This window comes from Dermacentor variabilis, chromosome 2 (assembly GCF_050947875.1).
Source record: "Dermacentor variabilis isolate Ectoservices chromosome 2, ASM5094787v1, whole genome shotgun sequence".
NCBI lineage: Eukaryota > Metazoa > Arthropoda > Arachnida > Ixodida > Ixodidae > Dermacentor > Dermacentor variabilis.
This window is the reverse complement of record NC_134569.1, coordinates 164846399-164870368: the sequence shown is the minus strand read 5'-3', so window position 1 is coordinate 164870368 and position 23970 is coordinate 164846399.

Here is a 23970-nt window from a genome sequence, read left to right as displayed (position 1 = left end):
TGTGAATAGGATGATCGGGATCTCAAATAAGCATCGAGTACATTTGTGCGCTTTAGTAATTTGTGTTGATGCATGAATGTGGTGTTTTGTGGCGCAAGGGCCAAGTGTGGCCAAAAAGCGCCAAGGCAGTGGTGATAAGTTCGCAATGTAGTTATGAGTTCTATGGGGTTAATGTAAAGTGGCTGTATAGCGCCCTTAAATATAGTCGCTCTATAGTGCGTAAAATCTATCTGTAATAAGATTATGTCGATGAAAAATGACGTGTTTTATGTGCGATAAAATCGATCGTGAAAGAGTGATGCAATACAGAAAATATATTAGATGGTGAAATTATCTGGAGCACCACTGCCTCGCCAGAGCCCTTGAAACACAAGGGCCTAGAGGCATGTGCTATATGAAACAGCTATCGCAGCGGCAACCTCTAAAGAGAGGAGACGCTACGAGTCTGTGGGGCTAATAACATGTAATACAACATATTTCAGGAAGCCCAGGACTGTGTTGGTGTCAAACAGCGGTTCTGGGCCGAGTAACATTACTGGATGAAGGAGGATGTGCTGCCGGTATACTAAGGGAAAATGTTTTCTTTCTTTCAGATTCGGCTTTCCGACACTCCAGAAGGACGTGGAGGACGGTCAGCCTCTCCCCGCATCTACCACAGGTTGGAGGCTCGTTTCCGGTGAGTAAAAAGTTATGTGTGCCAAATGTGTGTCCTATTCTTAGACGACAGAATAGGACATCTGTCCGGCGTGATTTTGTTACGGAAGGCCAGAATCCTAACAGTGGCTTTATCACGTGGAGCTTATTATTTGTTTCCGCGTCCTATAGGCATTGCCAGTGGTTCCGTAGTTTCCTCCGTAAGAAGGGCTTCAGATCTGTGACAGGGACTGCGGCGGTGGTATTAACAGAATGCGATGCAACTGACGTGGCCATCTGGTCCGTCAGAACATTGCCTTCGATGCCCCTATGACCTGGCACCCAGCCTATGATGACATGCAGGTTTCCTATATACGCTTTACACAGTACGGAGTAGAGTTCATTAATTACCGGATTAATTACCGGAAAGACATCAAGGCCTTCACAACACTAAGGGAGTCCGTATATATAACAGATTTTTTTAGTTTTGTTTTCCTTATATGTTTTACAGCCGACAGTGGTGCGTAGGCCTCAGCCGTAAAGATACTAGTTTCCGGAAGCAGTACACCGGTTTCCGAGAAGGATGATGATGATGATGTTTGAGGTTTAATGGCGCAAGGGCCAGGTATGGCCAAAGACCGCCATACTAGTGGTAATGAATATGTCGTGGTCTGATGGGCTCTGTGAATTTAATGTCACGTGGCTGTAAATAGGCCTAAAAGAGTTTGTATAAATTGCATAAAAATTTCACGTAATAAAGTTATGGCAATGATTAATGACATGTACTATGATCACTAAAATGCATTAACAAGAATGATGCATTATATAAAATATACGAGATGCTAAAATTATCTAAGAGCACTACTGCTTCACCAAAGCCCTTGAAACGCAAGGGCCAAGAGGCATGTGCTATACGAAATAGCTATCACAGCGGCATCCTCTGGAGAGAGGAGACGCTATGAACGTATAGGGCTAATTACATGTAACACAACATCTTTCAGGAAGTCTAGGACTGCGTTAGCGTCAAAGAGTGGTTCTGGGCCGAGTAACATTGCAGGATGAAGGGGAATGTGCTGCCGGTATGCTAACGCAAAATGTTTCTTTCTGTCAAGATTCGGCTTTCCGACACTCCAGGAGGACAAGGAGGACGGTCAGCCTCTCCCCGCATCTCCCACAGGTTGGGGGCTCATTTCCAGTGAGTAAAAAATTGTCGGTACCAAATGTGTGTCCTATTCTTAGACGGCAGAATAGGACATCTGTGCGGCGTGATTTTGTTGCAGAAGGCCAGAACAATAATTGTGGCTTTATTACGTGCAGTTTATTATTTGTTTCCATGTCCCACGAGCGTTGCCAGTAGTTTCGCAGTTTTCTGCGCAAGAAGGGCCTCAGATCTGCGACAGGGACTGCAGCGGTAGGATTTACAGAATGCGATGCAATTGATGTGGCCATCTGGTCCGCCAGAACATTGCCTTCAATGCCCCTATGACCCGGCACCCAGCATATGATGACATGCTGGTTACATATATACGTTTTACATAGGACGGAATATAGTTCATTGATTACTGGATTTTTGTGCTTAGAAGGTGACATTAAGGCCTTCACAGCACTTAGGGAGTCCGTATATATAATTGATTTCTGGAGTTTTGATTTATTTATATGCTTTACAACCGACAGCCGTGCGTAAGCCTCAGCCTAAAGATACTAGTTTCCGGATGCAGTACATCGGTTTCCGAGAAGGATGGACCGACGGCTGCATAGGACACCCCGTCGTGTGACTTCGATGCGTCTGTGTAGAACTCCGTGCAGAACTATTTGTGCTGGAGTTCTCGGAAATGCATTTGGATTTCAATCTCTGGAGCGTGTTTTGTAACTTGCATGAAGGATATATCGCATTGTATCAGCTGCCACTCCCAAGGAGGTAGCAGCTGGGCTGGATGCATTGGGCGAAGCTCGAGGATTGGGACACGCATTTCATCACTAAGCTACCTCACACGCAACGAGAAAGGCTGTCTTATGGAGGGACGATTACTGAAAAGTGTAGCGCACGTCATATCGGTAACGGTATCAAAACATGGATGTTCAGGATTAGAGCGTACTTTAAGGAGATATGTAAAGCTGATGTATGATCTCTGTAGGTGGAGAGACCATTCCTTCGATTCGGCATATAAGCTTTCAATCCGGCTTGTTCTGAAAGCGCTCGTGGCTAAACGGATACCTAGATGGTGAACAGGGTCTAGCATCTTTAGCGCGCTCGGAGCGGCAGAATGATAGATCACGGCACCATAATCTAATCGTGACCGAATCAGGCTCTTATAGAGATTCATTAAGCACGTCCTGTCACTACCCCACGTAGTCTGCGATAGGAGTTTCATTAAGTCCATTGTTTTCATACATTTTTCTTTAAGATGTTTAATGTGTGGGACGAAAGTGAGTCTATTGTCGAGTATAACACCTAGAAATTTGTACTGTTTGTTTACAGGTATCTGTTGTCCACATATTTCTAAGCAAGGATCCGGAACCAGGCCTCTCTTTCTTAAAAACAGAACACAAGAACTCTTTTGAGGATTGATTTTAAAACCATTTTTCTCTGCCCACCCTGACACCTTGTTCAAACCATGCTGTATCCGTCTCTCGCATACTGCGAGGTTACAGGATTTGAAGCCTATTTGAATGTCGTCCACATAGACAGAGTAAAAAATGGCCGGTGGTAAGGAAGCACGAAGCGTTGTCATCTTAACAATAAAAAGCGTGCAACTGAGCACGCCTCCCTGGGGTACACCAGTTCCTTGTGTAAAAGGACGTGACAGCACATTGCCGACTTTTACCCGGAAGGTACGATTGGACAAGTTACCGTGAATGCCCATTTCTGACAAATCTCTCAAGATTCCGTAGCGCCATGTTGTATCGTACGCCTTCTGCATATCGAGGAATATCGATAAGAAAAACTGTTTGTGTACAAACGCGTCACGAATATGTCCTTCAATACGTACAAGATGGTCGGTTGTGGAGCACCCTTCTCGGAAGCCACACTGATAGGGATCAAGCATTTTGTTTTGTTCAAGGAAATGGATGAGTCGCCGGTTTATCATTTTTTCAAATACCTTACACATGCAACTTGTGAGGGCTATCGGGCGGTAACTTGCCACTGAGGAAGGGTCTTTCCCTTGTTTCAAAACAGGGACCACAATGGCTTCTTTCCATGCCGTTGGAAGGTACCCTGCGCCCCAGATAGTGTTGATGATAATATGATGATATGTGGTGTTTAATGGCGCAAGGGCCAGGTTTGGCCAAAGAGCGCCATGACAAGTGGTGATGTTGACGATGTATTATGGAGATGTGACTTGGCTGTAAACTGGCCTAAAAATTGTCGCTGTAAAGTGCGTAAAATCTACGTGCTATAAAATTATGGCGATGACTAATGAAGAATACTATGAACATTAAAATCCATCGTAGAAGAATGATGCAAAATATAAAATATATAAGATGGTAAAATTACTTGGAGCACTGCTGCCTCGCCAGAGCCCTTGAAACACAAGGGCCTAGAGGCGCGTGCTACACGAAAGACCTATCACAGCGGCATCCTCTGAAGAGATGATGATGATGATGTATAGGGTTTTGTGGCGCAAGGGCCAGTCATGGCCAAAGAGCGCCAAGCAATGGTGTTATGTACTCGGTGAGAAAAGTAACAACAAAGGGTATGGTGGCTGTCTATGACGAGATAGTGTGGCTGTGTAGAGGCATAAGACAAAAAGCAGGGTATAAACATGTTAACATAATGACAATGGCTTGTGTGGTGTGCTGTTAACCTAAAAGTTATACCATGAAGGTGTGAGGTACTAAAAATGCATATATGTCAGTAGCACTACTGCCTCAACAAGGTCCTTAACTGAAAGGGCCCGGAGGCAAGTGCTATACAAAGCGCTGCTTTCGCAGCAGGAGCCTCTGATTAGAGGTCGTGCTACGAAACTTGTGGGCCTAGTATTTGTAATGCGTCAACATCCTGTAAAAAGTTAAAAACTGTTTTTGGGTTAAAAAGCGGGTCGGCACCAAGGAACATATATGGGTGTAAAGGGATCTCCTGCCGGTACGCTAGAGGGAAGTGCTTTTTTCTTTGAGATTCCGCTTCCCGACACTCCAGCAGGACATGGAGGACGGTCAGTGTCTCTGCACATTTACAACAGGTTGGAGCTTCGCTACCGGTCAATAGATAAGAGTGTGTGCCATAGGCATGGCCTATCCTAAGGCGGCAGAAAATGACTTCAGTTCGCCGTGTTTTTGTTATTGGTGCGTAGTTTCCTAAGTGTGGCTTAATTAAATGGAGTTTATTGGAAGTTTCAGTATCCCACATCTGTTGCCAATGCCTTCTAAGCTTTTTGCGCAAAAATAGTTTTAGGTCTGAAGGTGCGATACCTATGGGAGAGTTGCTAGCTTTTTTTGTAATGGATTTGGCAATTTCATCAGCGAGCGTGTTGCCCTCGATGCCCCTGTGCCCAGGCACCCAAAATACTATGACGTGTTTATTACAAGAATATAATTTGCACAGGAGTGAATATAGATTAATGAGTATGGGATTCTTGAGGTTCTAGAGTAACATCAGAGATTTTACGACAGATAGGGAGTCTGTAATTACAATGGCCTTCTGTAGCTTTGTTTTCTTGATTTGTTGAACAGCAGACAGTATTGCGTAAGCCTCTGCGGTGAAGATGCTCGTTTCCGGGTGCATAACGTTGGATTCGGAGAACGATGGGCCGACAACTGCATAGGCAACGCCAGCGTGCGACTTCGAAGCGTCAGTGTAAAATTCTGTGTACGGGTACTTGTGCTGGTGTTCTAGGAAATGCATTCTTATGTGTGCCTCTGGAGCGTGTTTTGTAACGTCTACGAAGGATGTGTCGCATTCTATATGCTGCCACTGCCACGGCGGCAGTGGCTTTGCTGGGACCATAAGGTTTTGCTCAAGAGTCAGAACTTCCATTTCCTCAGAAAGTTTTCTAACGCGCAGAGAAGGTGGTTCTCTAGCTGCAGGCTGATTAACAAACAGCGTTGGAGATGCCAGGTCGTTTATGGTTTCGTAACACGGATGGTGTTCGCGTTGACTTTCAGAAAGTAAAGGAAACTGCAGTACGACTTCTGAAGATGAAGCGACCACTCGTTGGCTTCAACACAGAGACTCTCTACAGGACTCGTCCTGAACGCACCGGTAGCCAGGCGGATACCTAAGTGATGAATAGGGTCAAGAATCTTTAAGGTGCTTGGGGTGGCAGACTGGTAAACCACGGCCCCGTAGTCAAGGCGTGTACGTATAAGGCTTTTGTAGACATTCATGAGGCATTTCCTGTCACTGCCCCAAGTTGCATGCGACAAGATTTTTAGAATGTTCATTGTTTTTAGGCATTTGTGCTTAAGATATCTTAGGTGCGGAATGAAAGTTAATTTTTTATCCAGAATAATGCCCAGAAATTTGTGTTCTGTGTTTACAGGTATGCGCTGTCCATTTAAGTCTATATTGGGATCTGCGGTCAGTCCTCTCTTTCGTGTGAATAACACACATGAACTTTTATTGGGATTGATTTTAAAGCCATTTTCTCTGGCCAATTTACACACTCTGTTCAGCCCAATTTGGATGTGTCGTTCACAGATTGCGAGGTTACACGACTTGAAACCGATCTGTATATCATCTACATATAGGGAGTAGAACACGCCGGGTGGTATTGCTGAACGTAAGGAGTTCATTTTTATGATGAACAGCGTGCGGCTGAGTACGCCTCCCTGCGGCACCCCAGTTTCCTGTGTATATGGTCTGGACAGAGCATTCCCAACTCTAACGCGGAACGTGCGATTTGTTAAGTAGCTCTCAATTATGTTAAGCATATTCCCGCGGATACCAATTTCTGAAAGATCTCGTAATATTCCAAACCGCCACGTTGTATAATATGCTTTTTCCATGTCGAGGAAGACAGACAGAAAAAACTGTTTGTGGATAAAAGCGTCGCGGATAGTTGCTTCTAAGCGAACAAGAATGTCTGTTGTAGAACGGCCTTCTCTAAAGCCGCACTGATAAGGATCGAGCAGTTTGTTTTCTTCAAGGAAATGTAAGAGCCTACGATTTATCATTTTTTCATAAAATTTGCAAAGACAGCTTGTTAGAGCAATGGGACGGTAACTTTCCACTGAGGATGCATCTTTACCTTGTTTTAGAATGGGTACTACGATAGCTTCTCTCCATGCCAGTGGAAGGAACCCAGTCGCCCAAATAGTGTTAAAGAGGGACAGCAGAGCCATTTGAGCGCTAGGGTCCAGATGCTTGATCATCTCATACATAATACGGTCGGCTCCGGGAGCAGAGCTTTGACAAGTGTTTAATGATGCTCTGAATTCCATAACACTGAAGGGACTGTTGTAAGGTTCGTTTTCTGCACTGAATTCCATAACACTGAAGGGACTGTTGTAAGGTTCGTTTTCTGCACACTTCCTATTGAGCGGCTTGCTTTCTGCACTTTGCTTTAGTTTATGGAAAGACTCCGAATAATGTTCGGAGCTAGACACATGCTGGAAATGCTGTCCAAGGGCGTTAGCCTGGTCTTCAGGGTTATTGCCTTGGACATCAACCAAAGGCAGGAGGTAAGGTTGGTGGCCTACTAATTTTTTCAACCGACTCCATACTTTTCCTTCTTGTTTGTAGGAGTTAATGCCGGATACGTATTTTTCCCAGCTTTCCCTTTTAGCCGTGCGCCGTGTTCGTCTTCCTTGGGAATTTATGTGTTTGAAGTTAATAAGGTTCTCAGTTGTTGGAGAGCGGCGCAGCATGTCCCAAGCCTTATTCTGTTTTTTTTCGTGCATTCCTGCAATCCTCGTTCCACCAGGGCACTCGCCTTTTCTTCGGGGTCCCGTTTGTTTGTGGGATGCACTCCAATGCGGCGTCAATTATAAAAGCGGTAAAATAAGCAACAGCGTCGTTTATATTAAAATCGTTAAGAGCGTTTCGAGGCATATACGTCAGAGTCTTAAATTTTTCCCAGTCTGCAGATGCAATCTTCCGACGAGGGGCGTGTAGGGAAGGATCATGTTCTTTTGTAGATTGGAGGATGACAGGAAAATGGTCACTGCCATAAGGGTTCTGAATAACTTTCCAATCTAAACGGGGTACTTAGGTCGGGGATACTATGCTTAAGTCTATGTAGCGGTATGTGTTATGTGCAAGACTGTAAAATGTTGGTTGTTTCTTATTTAGCACGCAGGCGCCTGAAGAAAACAGGATTTGTTCTATTATTCGACCTCTTGCATCGCATCGGGTATCCCCCCAAAGAGTATTGTGTGCATTGAAATCCCCAACCAGTATGTATGGGTCTGGCAGGGCATCTATTAATCCCTCGAGTTCTGTTCGATGAAGCCGAAAATTAGGCGGTATGTAGATAGAACAAATGCTAATTAGTTTTCCAAACAATAAGGCCCGAACCGCAACTGCCTCAAGAGGTGTTTGAAGTTCCAGAGCATGGCATGCAACGGACTTATGAGCTATTATTGCTACACCACCGGAACAGGTGTTGGCATCGTCACGGTCCTTGCGAAAAATGGCGAATTGCGTCAGAAAGGCTGACTGTGTTGGTTTTAGATGCGTTTCTTGTACACATGATGATGATGTATGGGGTTTTTTGGCGCAAGGGCCACGAATGGCCAAAGAGCGCCATGTCTGTGGTAGTGGGTGTGCAGTGTAACTATGATTACTATGAAATTGGTGTGACGTGGCTGTAAAGGGGCCTTAAAATATACGCTCTACAGTGCGTAAAATCTGTGTAATAAAATTATGGCGATGACATATGACCTGTACTATGAACATTTCGATGCACTTAAAAAGAATGATACAATAGGTAAAATATATCAGATTATAATAAATGCTAGAGCACTACTGCCTCCTTAGAGCCCTTGAAACAAGGGTCTGGAGGCATGTGCTATACCGTACAACCCCAGCGGCATCCTCTAAAGAGAGGAAGCGCTAGGAATGCATGGGGCTAATAACATGTAGGACCACATCTCTCAGAAAACCTAGGACTGTGTCTGTGTTAAAAAGCGGTTCTAGGCCGAGGAACAACACTGGATGAAGAGGGATGTGCTGTCTGTAAGCTAAGGAAAAATGTTTCATTCTTTCAGATTCGGCTTCCCGACACTCCAGAAGGACGTGGAGCACGGTCAGCCTCTCCCCGCATCTACCACAGGTTGGAGGTTCACTTCCAGTAAGCAGATAATTATGGGTGCCAAACGTGTGTCCTATTCTGACACGACAGAATAGGACATCTGTTCGGCGCGATTTTGTAGTAGAGGGCCAGAATCCTAACTGTGGTTTTATCAGGTGGAGCTTATTATTCGTTTCCGCGTCCCACATGCGTTGCCAGTGGTCCCGCAATCTCCTTCGCAAGAAAGGCCTCAGATCTGTCACAGGCACCGCAGCGGTAGGCTTAACAGTTTGCGATGCGATTGACGTGGCCATCTCGTCCACCAGAACGTTACCCTCAATGCTCCTGTGGCCAGGCACCCAGCATATAATGATACGCTGATGAGATATGTACGCTTTACACAAGACGGTGTAGAGTTCACTAAGTACAGGATTTTTGTGTGTGTAGACTGACATCAAGGCCTTCACGACGCTTAGGGAGTCTGTATAGATCGCTGCTTTTGGAAGTTTTGATTTTCTTATATGCTTCGCAGCAGAGAGTAATGCGTAGGCCTCGGCCATAAAAATACTTGTTTCCGGATGCAGTACATCGGATTCCGAAAACGATGGGCCGACGGCTGCATAGGATACCCCGGCATTTGACTTCGAAGCGTCTGTGTAGAACTCTGCGCAGGAGTGCTTGTGCTGGAGTTCTAGGAAATGCATTCGGATTTCAGCCTCAGGAGCGTGCTTTGTAACTTTTATAAAGGATATGTCACATTCTATCACCTGCCACTCCCAAGGAGGTAAGAGCTTGGTTAGGTGCATTAAGCGATGCTCGAAGAGTGGGACACGCATTTCATCGCTAATCTCCTTTACACGCAGCGAGAAAGGCTGTCTTATGGAGGGGCGATTGCTGAAAAGTGTAGCGCACGTTATATCGGTAACGGTATGAAAACATGGATGTTCAGGATTGGAGCGTACTTTAAGGAAATATGTAAAGCTAATGTATGATCTCTGTAGGTGGAGAGACCATTCATTCGATTCGGCATATAAGCTTTGAATTGGGCTTGTTCTGAAAGCGCCAGTAGCTAAGCGGATGCCCAAATGGTGGACAGGATCCAGCACCCTTAGCGCGCTCGGGGCGGCAGAGTTGTACACTACGGCACCATAATCCAATCGTGACCGAATTAGGCTCTTGTAGATATTCATTAGACACTTTCTGTCACTACCCCACGTAGTCTTAGATAGAAGTTTCATTAGGTTCATTGTTTTTAGACATTTTTCTTTCAGATATTTAATGTGTGGAATGAAAGTGAGTCTGTAATCAAGTCTAATACCCAGAAATTTGTGCTCTTTGTTGACAGGTATTTGGTGTCCACACAGTTCTAAGGAAGGATCCGGAAACAGGCCTCTCTTTCTTGTAAAAAGAACGCAAGTCCTTTTGTGGGGCTTCATTTTAAATCCGTTTCTGTCTGCCCACTTGGAAATCTTGTTCAAGCCCTGTTGCAGCTGTCTCTCGCATACTGAGAGGTTACAGGATTTGAAGCCGATTTGAATGTCGTCAAGGTAGGCAGAATAAAGAATGGCAGGTGGTAGCGAAGCACGAAGCGAGTTCATCTTCACGATGAAGAGCGTACAACTCAGCACGCCTCCCTGTGGTACACCTGTTTCTTGTGTGAAAGGTCGCGACAATACGTTGCCGATTTTCACTCGGAAGATTCGATTCAACAAATAGCTTTCAATTATTTTCACCATATTGCCACAGATGCCCATTTCCGACAGGTCTCGCAAGATGCCGTAGCGCCATGTTGTGTCATATGCCTTCTCCATGTCAAGGAATATTGACATGAAAAACTGCTTATGTACAAATGCGTCCCGAATATATCCTTCAATGCGTACAAGGTGATCTGTTGTCGACCGGCCTTCTCTGAAGCCACACTGATAGGGATCAAGTATATTATTGAGTTCAAGGAAGTGTATGAGTCTGCGATTAATCATTTTTTCAAAAACCTTACACAGGCAGCTTGTAAGGGCTATTGGGCGATAGCTTGCCGCCATGGATGGGTCTTTCCCCTGCTTCAAAACAGGGACCACAATTGCTTCTTTCCATGCAGTTGGAAAGTATCCCGCAGCCCAAATAGTGTTGAAAATTGTGAGTAGTGTAACTTCGGTGTCATTGTGTAGGTTTTTGATCATTTCATACATAATTCTGTCAGAACCCGGTGCGGAGCTCTTGCATGATCTCAAGGCAGCTCTGAAGTCGGCAATACTAAATCGACAGTTGTATGGTTCATTCTTTCGACATTTTCCTATGAGTGGCTTACATTCTTCTATTTGTTTGTATTTTAGAAAAGATTGCGAATAATTTGTTAGACTTGACACGCTCTCAAAATACTCCCCAAGTGAGTCCGCCTGGTCTTTCAGTGTATCACCCTGTGTGTTTACCAGAGGGAGTGAATATGTTTGGCGCCCTCTAATCCTATTCACCCTGTTCCAGGCTTTGGCCTCATCTCTAAACGAGTTAATACTCGATAAATACTTCTGCCAGCTTTCTCTTCTGGCCTGCCTGCGGGTTCTCCTGCCTTGAGATTTTACTTTCTTAAAGTTAATAAGATTTTCTGCAGTGGGGGAAGCGCGTAGCAACCCCCACGCTTTGTTCTGTTTCTTACGAGCAATCCTGCATTCGTCGTTCCACCACGGCACACCCCGTCTGCATGCCAAACCACTTCCTTCAGATATGCATTTAGATGCGGCATCTATTATGAACGCTCTAAAATACTCCACAGCGGCATCAATTTCTAGAGAAGACGTATCAGCCCATGAGATGCTAGATAGATTTCGAAATTTCTCCCAGTCGGCTGTATCTATCTTCCACCTAGGAGCTTGTGGAGGAGATTCATTTCCTTTGGATGTGCTTAGCAGTACGGGGAAGTGATCGCTCCCGTAAGGATTGCTCGTAACTTCCCATTCGAGTTCGGGCAGTATAGACGCGGAAACTATACTAAGATCTATTGACGAAAAGGTTCTGTTTGCAAGAGAGTAATATGTGGGTTCTTTCTTATTTAGAAGGCACGCACCTGAAGAAAAAAGGAACTGTTCAACGAGACGACCTCGCGCGTCTGTACGAGAGTCGCCCCACAGGGAGCTGTGCGCATTGAAATCGCCAAGAACAACATAAGGTTCTGGCAATTCATCTATGAAGGACTGAAATTCAGGTTTGTTTAGTTTGTAATGTGGGGGTATGTAAAGTGAACAAATAGTGATGAGTTTGTTTAGCAGGACAACTCGAACCGCCACTGCTTCGAGGGCCGTTCGTAGCTGCAAACGTTGACACGCTATGCTTTTTTGAATTACAATGGCAACGCCACCCGATGGTGCGAGAGCATCATCGCGATCTTTACGAAAAGTTATGTACTGTCGGAGAAAGTTTGTGTGTTTGGATTTTAAGTGTGTTTCCTGTAAACACAGCACTTTTGGATTGTGTTGGTAGATGAGTTCTTGTAGATCATCGAGATTCCTAAGAAGACCTCTGACGTTCCATTGGATTATTTGTGTGTCCATATTGGAAGTAAATAAGTGCTGTGTGTACGGAAACGGTGGTTATGTCTTAGGTTACAGAGCTCTTTCGAGGCCCTGTAACGGGAGTTCTGCCCTTTTTGGAGCGTTCGAGGGAGCCTCGCCGCTCCTTAGGCGCTTGGTGCGCCTTGAGGATAGGTGTTGTGTCCATTGCCTCTAGTGAGGCTCCGGACACGTGCTCTTGCGAGCGAGAAGTTACAAGAGAGAGTCCTGCCTTGGAGGGCAAGACCCCTGCGCCCACCAGCCCAGAGGTCGATGGGGCACCCTGCGGGATTTGGCTGCGCCGGGTGTTGCCAGCGCTGGAAGGGGCCGGGGAGGTTGAGACAGCCTTGGCGGCAGCCACCTTCGGGGTCGCTGGTCCCTCATTCTGGGTCGACGGAGCAGCGCTAGCTGCAACCGCCGCGGGGGCAGATGGCGTAACTGCCGACTCACTGCATGTGGGTCGGACAGCCGCCGGAGGCCGTTGTGACGCTGCCCCCTGACGCGCCACATCGGCAAAGGTTTTCTTGGGCAGGTACGATACCCGCCTGCGTGCCTCCTTGAAACTTATATTTTCCTTTACTTTAACTGTTACAATTTCCTTTTCTTTTTTCCAGGATGGGCACGCCCGCGAGTACGCGGCGTGCTCCCCATCACAGTTGACACAATGTGGAGTCTTCTGGCATGTTTCGGAGGAATGTTCAGTGTCACTACACTTGGCACATGTCAGCCGGCCTCGACAGTTCTGTGAACTGTGGCCGAACCTTTGGCACTTAAAGCATCTGAGAGGATTGGGCACGTATGGCCTAACACGAAGTTTGATGTAACCGGCCTCGATCGAGTCGGGGAGGACACTTGAGCTGAAAGTGAGTATCAGGTGTTTTGTTTGGATTTCTTTTCCATCTCGCCTAATCTTGATTCTTTTGACATTTATGACATTTTGTTCACTGAAGCCCTCCAAGAGTTCAGCCTCAGTGAGCTCCAGCAAATCATCGTCGGAGACAACGCCTCGGGTGGTATTCATCGTGCGGTGCGGGGTTACTACTACTTGGGTCTCTCCAAATGATATTAGTTTAGGCAGTTTCTCAAATTGTTTCTGATCGCGGAGCTCCAAGAGGAGGTCACCGCTGGCCATCCTCGACGCCTTATAACCTGTGTTACGTTTCGCCTACGACGCGCGGTATAGCCGGCGCGGATGCAACGGACGCCGGGGCTTCGTTCAAAGCGGCGGACATTTTGGCCCGTTCGGCGCCGCCGCTACGCCTCCCCGCCAAGCGCGTCCAGGCATGTTCCAATGCCACGTGTCTTCGTGTGCGCGTGTGTGTGTGTGCATGTTGGTGCCCACGCTTGTCAAAGCGCGGCAGCCGGGGAGAGGAGCTCCCCCAACTGTGAAGCGAGGAGGTCTGACCGGCGCCGGCCCGGCGGATGCGTCACCTACTCGTCTCAACGTGCCCGAGCGGCGCCGTCACATGCGCGTCTATCGAGGAGTTCCTTCTTGCCCTCAACTGCGAGAGTATAAAAGCAGCTGCCCCCGGACGCCAAGAGAGGCTCCGATTTCTTCTGTTGAGTAACGTGCTCTCCCGTCTCTCCACTTCGGTCGACCTGACCGCCCGCTCTTTTGCGATGCTAGAATAAACAAGTTGTTCTGTTACCAGTCGACTCATGCTTTGCCGGGACCTTCGGATGCTTCCAGTTGTGCCCCAGGCCGCCAGGCCAACGCTACCCTTGGGGCTTGCGACCCATTTGCAATAACGGGCGTCAGCACTGAGATTCCAACAACTGTCTGCCAGCGGTGAGATCGCGACAACGGAGGCCAGCAGCGAAGATATACAGTTGACTGTATGCTGAGCAGCACAACGACCATCCGGGAGCAGTGCAACGAGCCCTGTGTGATGACTGGTTGCCTGTAGCGGAACGACTGCGCTGAATTCTTGGCTGCGAGGTTTGGTGAGTGCGGGACTTTCTTCTTCTGAGTTTTACCAGGCCTTTGTTAGTGTCAGAAACAGAGCTGGTAATTGTGGTTGTCGTTGCTGCCGGGTTAGTTTGCGGCAAGACAATAGTAGGCAGTAGAGAAAGCAGCATTGAGAGCAGCCATGGATTTGAAGTCGTTGCGCAAACCGATATTGCTGGAGCTTGCAAGGGAGTTGGGTCTGGATGTCTCAGACAAACTCAGAAAACCAGAACTGCTAAGGGCTATTTTTGAGTTAGAGGCTGAGGATGACGAGCTGTCGGAATGCCTTGAGACTATTGAGGAGAGGTCAAAAAGACAGGAGCGCGAACTTAAAGAGCAATAAGAGAAACAGGAGCGCGAACTTAAAGAACAGAAAGAGAAACAGGAGCGCGAACTTAGAGAACAAAAAGAGAAACAGGAGCGCGAACTTAAAGAACAGAAAGAGCTAGAGCAACAAGAGCGCGACCGTCAACACGCTTTGGAAATGAAGCGTCTCGATATAGAGATGGAACGCGCTCGTGATGGAAGTCAGGCACACGGTGCAGGAGAACGAGTATTGTTCAAAATGACTGACCTGATGCGGCCGTTTAAGCTTGGAGAAGACATTGGTTTGTTCCTGGTTAACTTTGAGCGAACGTGCGAGAAGCAGGGGTTCTCTCGGGAAACGTGGCCACAGCGCTTGCTCACTTTGTTACCCGGCGAGGCGGCCGACGTAGTCGCTCGCTTGAAGAGAGAGGAGGCAGAGGATTTCGACAAAGTGAAATCGAGTCTGCTAAAAAAGTACAGGCTGTCAGCGGAGGCGTTCCGTCGGAAGTTTCGGGAAAATGAGAAAGGCAGAAGTGAGTCATATACAGAGTTTGCCTACAGGCTAATGTCAAACATGCAGGAGTGGCTCAAAGAAGAGAAAGCGTTTGGTGACCACGAGAAAGTTCTGTAGTGTTTCGGGCTGGAACAGTTTTATAGTCGGTTACCTGAGAACGTGCGGTACTGGGTCTTGGATAGGCCAGACGTTGGTACGGTGGCTAGAGCCGCTGACCTAGCCGAAGAGTTTGTGACGCGTCGGGCTCGCGGAGCTAAGGACGGTCAAAAGGGTGAATTTGGCTCCAAGTTTGAGAGGCCGAAGTTCACACCCATGAGAGCAAGGGGCGACACACGTAGTGCGGATGCGAGTGAAAGCAGTCCGACCGAACGTAAGGAGACGGCGGCAGCCGAAGCCGAACGCAGAAAGCGGTTCGAGACGAGGCAAGCGCGCGTTTGTTATACGTGCCAGAAGCCGGGTCACTTTTCGGCGCAGTGTCCAGAAACAAAAACAAAAGTCGTGTTTTTGTCATTATGCAGCACTGACGAAAACATGAAGCTTCTCGAGCCTTACATGCGAGACCTCGTGAACGGGAAAGAGTGCCGAGTGCTTCGCGATTCCGCAGCTGCAATGGATGTAGTTCACCCCTCTTACGTAGAACCCGATATGTTCACGGGCGAGTGCGCATGGATCAAGCAAGCCGTGGAAGCTCATAGCGTGTGTCTGCCCGTAACAAAAGTGCTTATTGAAGGACCTTTCGGAGCACTTGAGACAGAGGCGGCAGTGTCATCTATGCTGCCCCCCCAGTACCCGTACCTATTTTCGAACAGGTCCGATCACCTCCTGCGCGAGAAGAGGCTTTTGTTTGGTGAGGCTAGCGTTCGGGCCTTAACCAGATCGAAGGTTCGGGAGCTCGCTGCAAAGGCGGTAGTTGCGGGGCCGACGTTGTCAAACAATGAAAAAGGGTCAGAGGCGCACCAAGCTGATATTCAGAGCACGCCCGAACTGAATAAAATTGAGCCTGTAGCGTTGAAGGCACCAGATACTGGAGAGGAAATGCCCGACACGGGAAAATTAGAAGAGCTATCTGCAGACTTGCTCATCGCGCCTACGTCAGACGGACTTAATAGGTTGCTAAAAGTCAGCCGCTCGGCTTTGATAGCCGAGCAAAAGAAGGATGGCAGCCTAGAAAACATACGCTGCATTGTCAAGGAAGGTATCGCCAAGAAAAATGCTCGCTTTGTGGAAAGAGGTGGGGTCCTGTACCGGAAGTATCTAGACCGCAGGGGAGTGGAGTTCGATCAGCTGATCGTGCGTCAATGCTATCGTCAGGATCTGTTGCGCTTGTCGCATGGGGGTTCGTGGTCCGGACACCTAGGAGTTAAGAAAACTAAGGACCGTCTCTTGCAAGAGTACTATTGGTTAGGGTGTTTTCGGGACGCAGACCACTTTGTGAAGACATGCGACACCTGTCAGCGGGTGGGCAAACCAGGGGACAAATCGAGGGCGCCGTTGAAGTTGGTACCTATCATTACGGAGCCTTTTAGACGGCTCGTTATTGATACAGTGGGACCTCTGCCGGTAACAGCCACGGGGTACAGACACATTTCGACTGTGATCTGCCCTGCGACAAAGTTCCCTGAAGCAGTGCCGCTTAAAGAACTCAGCTCAGTTGAGATAGTCAATGCACTACTGTCCATATTTGCGCGAGTTGGTTTTCCTGCGGAAATCCAGTCAGATCAGGGCACAGTGTTTACTAGCGCTTTGACGACAACTTTTCTCGAAAGGTGTGGGGTAAAGCTGTTACACAGCTCGGTGTACCACCCACAGTCGAATTCCGTTGAGAAGCTCCACTCCGTCATGAAGCGCGTGTTGAGAGCATTGTGGTTTGAACAACGAACTGACTGGGAGCTGTGTCTGCCTGGAGTGATGTTTGCATTAAAGACCGCGCCGCATGCGGCTACGGGGTTTTCGCCGGTTGAGCTACTGTACGGTCGCTCGTTGCGATCTCCGCTTCGCATGCTTCGAGACGGATCACTGCCCTCTCCAATGGCTGCAGAACATCTCTTCCATAAATGGCCGCCTCCTGCGCTGGAGCCTCGCTTTGCAACAATATTCCTTTGAGGTGCGTTACAAAAAGGGGAGTCTCAACGGTAACGCCGATGGCTTAAGTCGAAGCACCTAACGTAGGAATCAGCCTCAGAGTTGTTTGTTACTGATGTTTTTCTTCCTGAGGCAGCATTTTTAACATATTGCTTTTGTTTAGTGTTTCAAAGTGATGACGTGCTTTCTAGTGCAATTTTCCAATTTGTGGACGCGTTCTGAGTGCTGCTAGACTACTGTAAGGAACTAGGCAGTAGTATAAAAGGGGAAAGAGCCTGGCAGGACTTGGTGAGGGTTGTTTCGTGCTTGCTGACTGAGCGGTTGAGTTTCGGCGTAGTTCTAACGCTTGCCGGGAACGAGAACGAAAATGTCAACTCTCCCGAAGTCACTTTGCAGTGTCCTGTGTGAACCTGAACGAGAGAACGAGGCCTTCTCTGTGCGCTGCGCTCAAGAAACGCCGAAGGACGCCCGACTTCGGTTATGCGCATCATCGAGCGACATCCCTCCGGACAGCGGATGCAGTCCCCTGACCATCGGGATCTCCTTCCCCCGGCGGGGCGGTCTGTTACGTTTCGCCTACGACGCTTGGTATAGCCGGCGCGGATGCAACGGACGCCGGGGCTTCGTTCAAAGCGGCGGACATTTTGGCCCGTTCGGCGCCGCCGCTACGCCTCCCCGCCAAGCGCGTCCAGGCATGTTCCAATGCCACGTGTCTTCGTGTGCGCGTGGGTGTGTGTGTGCATGTTGGTGCCCACGCTTGTCAAAGCGCGGCAGCCGGGGAGAGGAGCTCCCCCAACTGTGAAGCGAGGAGGTCTGACCGGCGCCGGCCCGGCGGATGCGTCACCTACTCGTCTCAACGTGCCCGAGCGGCGCCGTCACGTGCGCGTCTATCGAGGAGTTCCTTCTTGCCCTCAACTGCGAGAGTATAAAAGCAGCTGCCCCCGGACGCCAAGAGAGGCTCCGATTTCTTCTATTGAGTAACGTGCTCTCCCGTCTCTCCACTTCGGTCGACCTGACCGCCCGCTCTTTTGCGATGCTAGAATAAACAAGTTGTTCTGTTACCAGTCGACTCATGCTTTGCCGGGACCTTCGGATGCTTCCAGTTGTGCCCCAGGCCGCCAGGCCAACGCTACCCTTGGGGCTTGCGACCCATTTGCAATAACGGGCGTCAGCACTGAGATTCCAACACCTGGGCCAAAAACTTCGGTAAGGGTCTTAGATACAAGGAAGGGGGAGATTGTTCGGACTTGTTTAGCTGGTTTTTCTGTGTGGATCACATGAAAACGAGGAAAATTGTGGACTTGGCGTCCGAAAAACTGAAATACTTCTTCGGTGCGCCCTCGTTTCTGAGGGCGATCAGGTAGTTTAGGAAACGCGTTTTCCATAGGTACAGTTAGGTTTTCGGCCGCGATGCCGACCGCCCACCATGGAGCCCTACAGGGGGACGTGACAGAAGTTCCTGCAAGGGAAACCCTGCCAACGCCAGCCGTACATCGCTGCTATAACCAAATACAGCATAACCATGGCTGGCTAGCTACACAAGGTTAACCCTTGCCGCCGGGAAATTAGGAAGTGAGGAGAAGTGATGAGAAGACAGGAAAGATGAAAAAGGGGGAGAGAGAAAGACGAAGATTGCAGAGGAGGACAGGAAAAAGCGACTGCCGATTTCCCCCGGGTGGGTCAGTCCGGGGGTGCCGTCTACGTGAAGCCGAGGCCAAAGGGGTGTGTTGCCGCCACCGAGGGGCCGTAATGGTCCAAACACCCGGCATTGGCTCAACCCCCAGGATCCCCTTTTCCCCGGACACGGCTAAGCCGCGCACGGCTACACGCGGGAGGGTCCAATCCTCGTGTGCTCGGGTACGTGGTGTCGCAACACACCAAACGCCTGCTTGCGCAGACGCCCCTGCGGGGTTCTTGTACACACAGCACCTTGGGATTATATTTATGTACGAGTTCTTTGACGTCGTCGAGGTTGTGGAGGAGACCTCTAACGTTCCAATGTAATATTGATGTATCCATGTTATTGATATGTGCTGTGTGTTTAGGAGAGAAGCTACTTTAGCGCACAGGGCTCTTTCCAGGCCCCGTGATGCGGGTTTTGTCCTTTTTGGCGCGCTCCTGAGAACTGCGCCGAGCCTTCGGCGTCTGGGACGCCGACGCACTTTGTGATGTATCCATCGCCTCCGCAGAGGCGTTGGATGTCCGCTCGCGGTGTCCGCTCGCGGGTGTTTCGGGCTTCTCTACGCGTGCAGAGGCCCTTAAAGAACTAGAGACAGCAGACCCTGAGGGCTGCTGGATCTTGCTGGGTGGCAGGCCAGCACTAGCTGGTCCCGCAGTAGGGGCGAGTGGCGATGCCGCCGGTCCACTCTGGGTGGTCCTAACAGCCGCCGAATACCGTTGTGGCCGTGCCCCCAGCCGTGCCACTTCGGAAAATGTAGGTACCTGTGCAATAGAAAGACGCTTGCGCGCTTCCTTGAATGAGATATTTTCTTTTACTTTAAGTGTTATGATTTCTTTTTCCTTCTTCCATGAAGGACAGGAGCGAGAATAGGCGGCGTGTTCGCCGTCACAGTTTGCACAGTGAAGTGGGTCGTTGCAGTTGTCCGCAGGGTGGTCATGGGACGCGCACTTTGCACAGGTGGTACGGCCTCGGCAGCTCTGAGAGCCGTGGCCGAATCTTTGGCATTTGAAACATCGTCATGGATTTGGTATGTACGGTCTGACATTAATTTTCATATAGCCTGTTTCGATGCTTTCAGGGAGAGTGCTGGTACAAAAGGTAAGGATCAGGTGTTTTGTGGGTATTTCCTTGTCATCTCGGCGGATCTTGATTCGTTGCACATTAGTGACATGCTGCTCCTTCCAGCCCTCTAGGAGCTCTGCCTCAGTCAGTTCTAGAAGGTCCTGCTCTGAAACTACACCTCTTGTGCTGTTGAGGGAACGGTGAGGGGTTATTGAAATTGGGGTTTCACCAAATGAAACAAGATTTGTCAATTTGTTGTGCTGTATTTTGTCACGAACTTCAAGGAGAAGGTCGCGACTGGCCATTTTAGTAATTTCGTATCCAGGGCCCAGTGTGTCAGTGAGGCACTTCGCAACAACAAATGGAGAAAGCGTTCTTACAGTCCTTTGGTTCGTTTCGGTATGGATCACGTGAAAATGTGGGAAAATGTCTTTGCTCTTGGGAAAAAAGTTGAAGGGTTCATCGGTGCGGCCTCTTTTCAAAAGAGGTCGATCAGGTAGCTTGGGGAATGAGTTAAAAGCCATAGAAATTTCTGAAATTTCGGCAGCTGTGCCAGCCACCCACCATGGAGCCCAACACGGGGACGTGACGGGATTCTGTATAAATGCAGCCTGCCAGCGCCAGCAGTACACAGCCACTATAACCTAATGTATATACCCAAGATTGGATACATTACACACGGTTAACCCTTGCCGCCAGGAAATACGGAAGCAAAAGAAGTGAAGAGAAGACAGGAAAGATGCAAAAGTGGGAGAGAAAGACGAAGATTGGAGAGGAGGACAGGAAAAGGCGACTGCCGATTCCCTCTAGCAGGGTCAGCCTGGAGGTGCCGTCTACGTGAAGCAGAGGCCAAAGAGGTGTGTTGCCTCCGCCGGGGGGCCTTAAAGGTCCAAACACCCGGCATCGGCTCAACCCCCAGGATCCCCCTTTCCCCGGACACGGCTAAGCCGCGCACGGCTACACGCGGGAGGGTCCAACCCTCGTGTGCTCGGGTACGTGGTGTCGCAACACACCAAACGCCTGCTGACGCAGACGCCCCTGCGGGCCTCTGAAGAGAGGACCCGCTACGAACATGTGGGGCTAAAAACATGCAGGACAACATCTTTCAGGAAATTTAGTACTGTGTTGGTGTCAAATAAAGGTTCTGGGCCGAGTAGCATTACGGGATGTAGGGGGATGTGCTGCCGGTATGCTAGGGAAAAATGTTTCCTTCTTTCAGATTCGGCTGCCCGACACTCCAGGAGGACGTGGAGGACGGTCAGCCTCTCCCCGCATCTACCGCAGGTTGGAGGATCATTTTCAGTGAGTAAAAAGTTATGTGTGCCAAATGTTTGTCCTATTCTGAGGCGACAGAATAGGACATCTGTCCGGCGTGATTTTGTTACAGGAGGCCAGACACCTAATTGTGGCTTTATTAAATGCAACTTATTTGTTTCCAGGTCCCACAATCGTTGCCAGTAGTTTCGCAGTTTCCTTCTTAAGAAGGGTTTCAGGTCTGTGGCAGGGACTGCAGCGGTAGAATTAACAGTGTGTGATGCAATTGATGTGGCCATCTGGTCCGCTAGAACGTTACCCTGGATGCCCCTATGGCCAGGCACCCAGCATATAACCACATCCTGGTTAGATGCATATGCTTTACATAAGACGGAATAGAGTTCAATTATTATAGGATTTTTGTGCTTACAGAACGACATCAAAGACTTCACAACAATAAAGGAGTCCGTATATATAACCGATTTTTTGAGTTTTGATTTCCTTATATGCTTCACGGTCGACAATATTGCGTAGGCCTCAGCCGTGACGATACTAGTTTCCGGATGCAGTAAATCGGATTCCGAGAAGGATGGACCGACGGCTGCATATGACACCCCCTCGCGTGACTTCGATGCGTCTGTGTAAAACTCCGTGCAGGAGTGTTTGTATTGCAGTTTCTGGAAATGCATCTGGATTTCAATCTCTGGAGCGTGTTTTGTAACCTGCATGAAAGATATGTCGCATTGTATCATCTGCCACTCCCAAGGAGGTAGCAGCTTAGCTGGAGGCATTAGGCGGAACTCGAGGAGTGGGACATGCATTTCATCACTAAGCTCCCTCACACGCAGCGACAAAAGCTGTCTTACGGAGGGACGATTGCGAAAGAGTGTAGCATATGTCATGTCATTAACGGTTTTAAAACAGGGATGTTCAGGATTTGAGTGGACTTTCAGAAAATATGTTTGGCTGATGTACGTTCTCTGGATATGAAGTGACCATTCATTCGATTCTGCATATAAACTTTGTACGGGACTCGTTCTGAAAGCTCCTGTGGCTAAACGGATACCTAGATGGTGAACAGGGTCTAGCATCTCTAGCGCACTCGGGGCGGCAGAGTGACAGATTACGGCACCATAATCTAATCGTGAACGGATCAGGCTCTTATAGAGATTAATTAAGCACTTCCTGTCACAACCCCACGATGTATGGGATAGAAGTTTCATTAGGTTCATTGTTTTCAGACATCTTTCTTTAATATGTTTAATGTGGGGGACGAAAGTGAGTCTGTAGTCTAATATAACACCTAGAAATTTGTGCTCTTTGTTTACGGGTATTTGTTGTCCACATAGTTCTAAGCAAGGATCTGGGATCATTCCTCTCTTTCTTGTAAAAAGAACGCAAGAGCTTTTGTTAGGATTGATCTTAAATCCATTATTGTCTGCCCACATTGAGACTTTGTTCAGGCCATGCTGTACCTGCCTCTCGCAGACTGCGAAGTTACAAGATTTGAAAGCTATTTGTATATCGTCCACGTAGACAGAATAAAAGATTGCCGGTGGTAATGAAGCGCGAAGCGTGTTCATCTTCACGATGAAAAGTGTGCAGCTGAGCACGCCTCCTTGGGGTACACCGGTTTCTTGCATAAAAGGTCGTGAAAGTACATTGCCGACTTTTACCCGGAAGGTACGACTGGACAGATAGTTTTCTTTAGGTTAAGCATATTTCCATGGATACCCATTTCTAACAAGTCTCTTAGGATTCCGTAACGCCACGTTGTGTCATACGCCTTTTCCATATCGCGAAATATAGATAGGAATAACTGTTTATGTATAAATGCGTCCCGGATATTCCCTTCAACACGTACGAGATGATCGGTTGTGGAGCGCCCTTCTCGGAAGCCGCACTGATAAGGATCAGGTATTTTGCTCTGTTCAAGGAAATGAATGAGTCGCCGATTTATCATTTTTTCGAACACCTTACAAATGCAACTTGTGAGGGCTATCGGGCGGTAACTTGCCACTGAGGAAGGGTCTTTGCCTTGCTTCAAAACAGGGACCACAATGGCTTCCTTCCATGCGGTTGGAAGGTACCCTACACATCCCAGATGGTGTTGAAAAGTGTGAGTAGTGTAACTTGCGTGTCATTGTGTAAGTTTTTGAGCATTTCATACATGATTCTATCAGGTCCTGGTGCGGAGCTCTTGCATGCGCTCAGGGCAGCTTTCAATTCGGCAATACTAAAAGGACGGTTGTAAGGCTCATTCTTTCGACCTTTTCTTATTAATGGCTTACGTTCTTCTGTTTGTTTGTATTTGAGAAAGGATTGTGTATAATTTGTTGGACTTGACACGCTCTCAAAATATTCCCCAAGTGAGTCTGCCTGGTCTTGCAGTGTATCGCCCTGTGTGTTTACCAGGGGGACTGAGTATGTTTGCCGCCCTCTAATCCTATTAACTCTGTTCCAGGCTTTGGCCTCATCCCTAAACGAGTTAATACTCGATAGATACTTTTGCCAGCTTTCTCTTCTGACCTGTCGGCGGGTTCTCCTACCTTGGGATTTTACTTTTTTAGAGTTGACAAGATTTTCTGCAGTGGGCGAAGCGCGTAGCAACCCCCACGCTTTGTTCTGATTCTTACGTGCGATTCTGCATTCATTGTTCCACCACGGGACATGCCGTTTGCATGCCGAGCCGCTTAATTCACGCCAGATAGTGTTGAAAAGTGTAAGTAGTGTATCTTGCGTGTCATTGTGTAAGTTTTTGAGCATTTCATACAGGATAC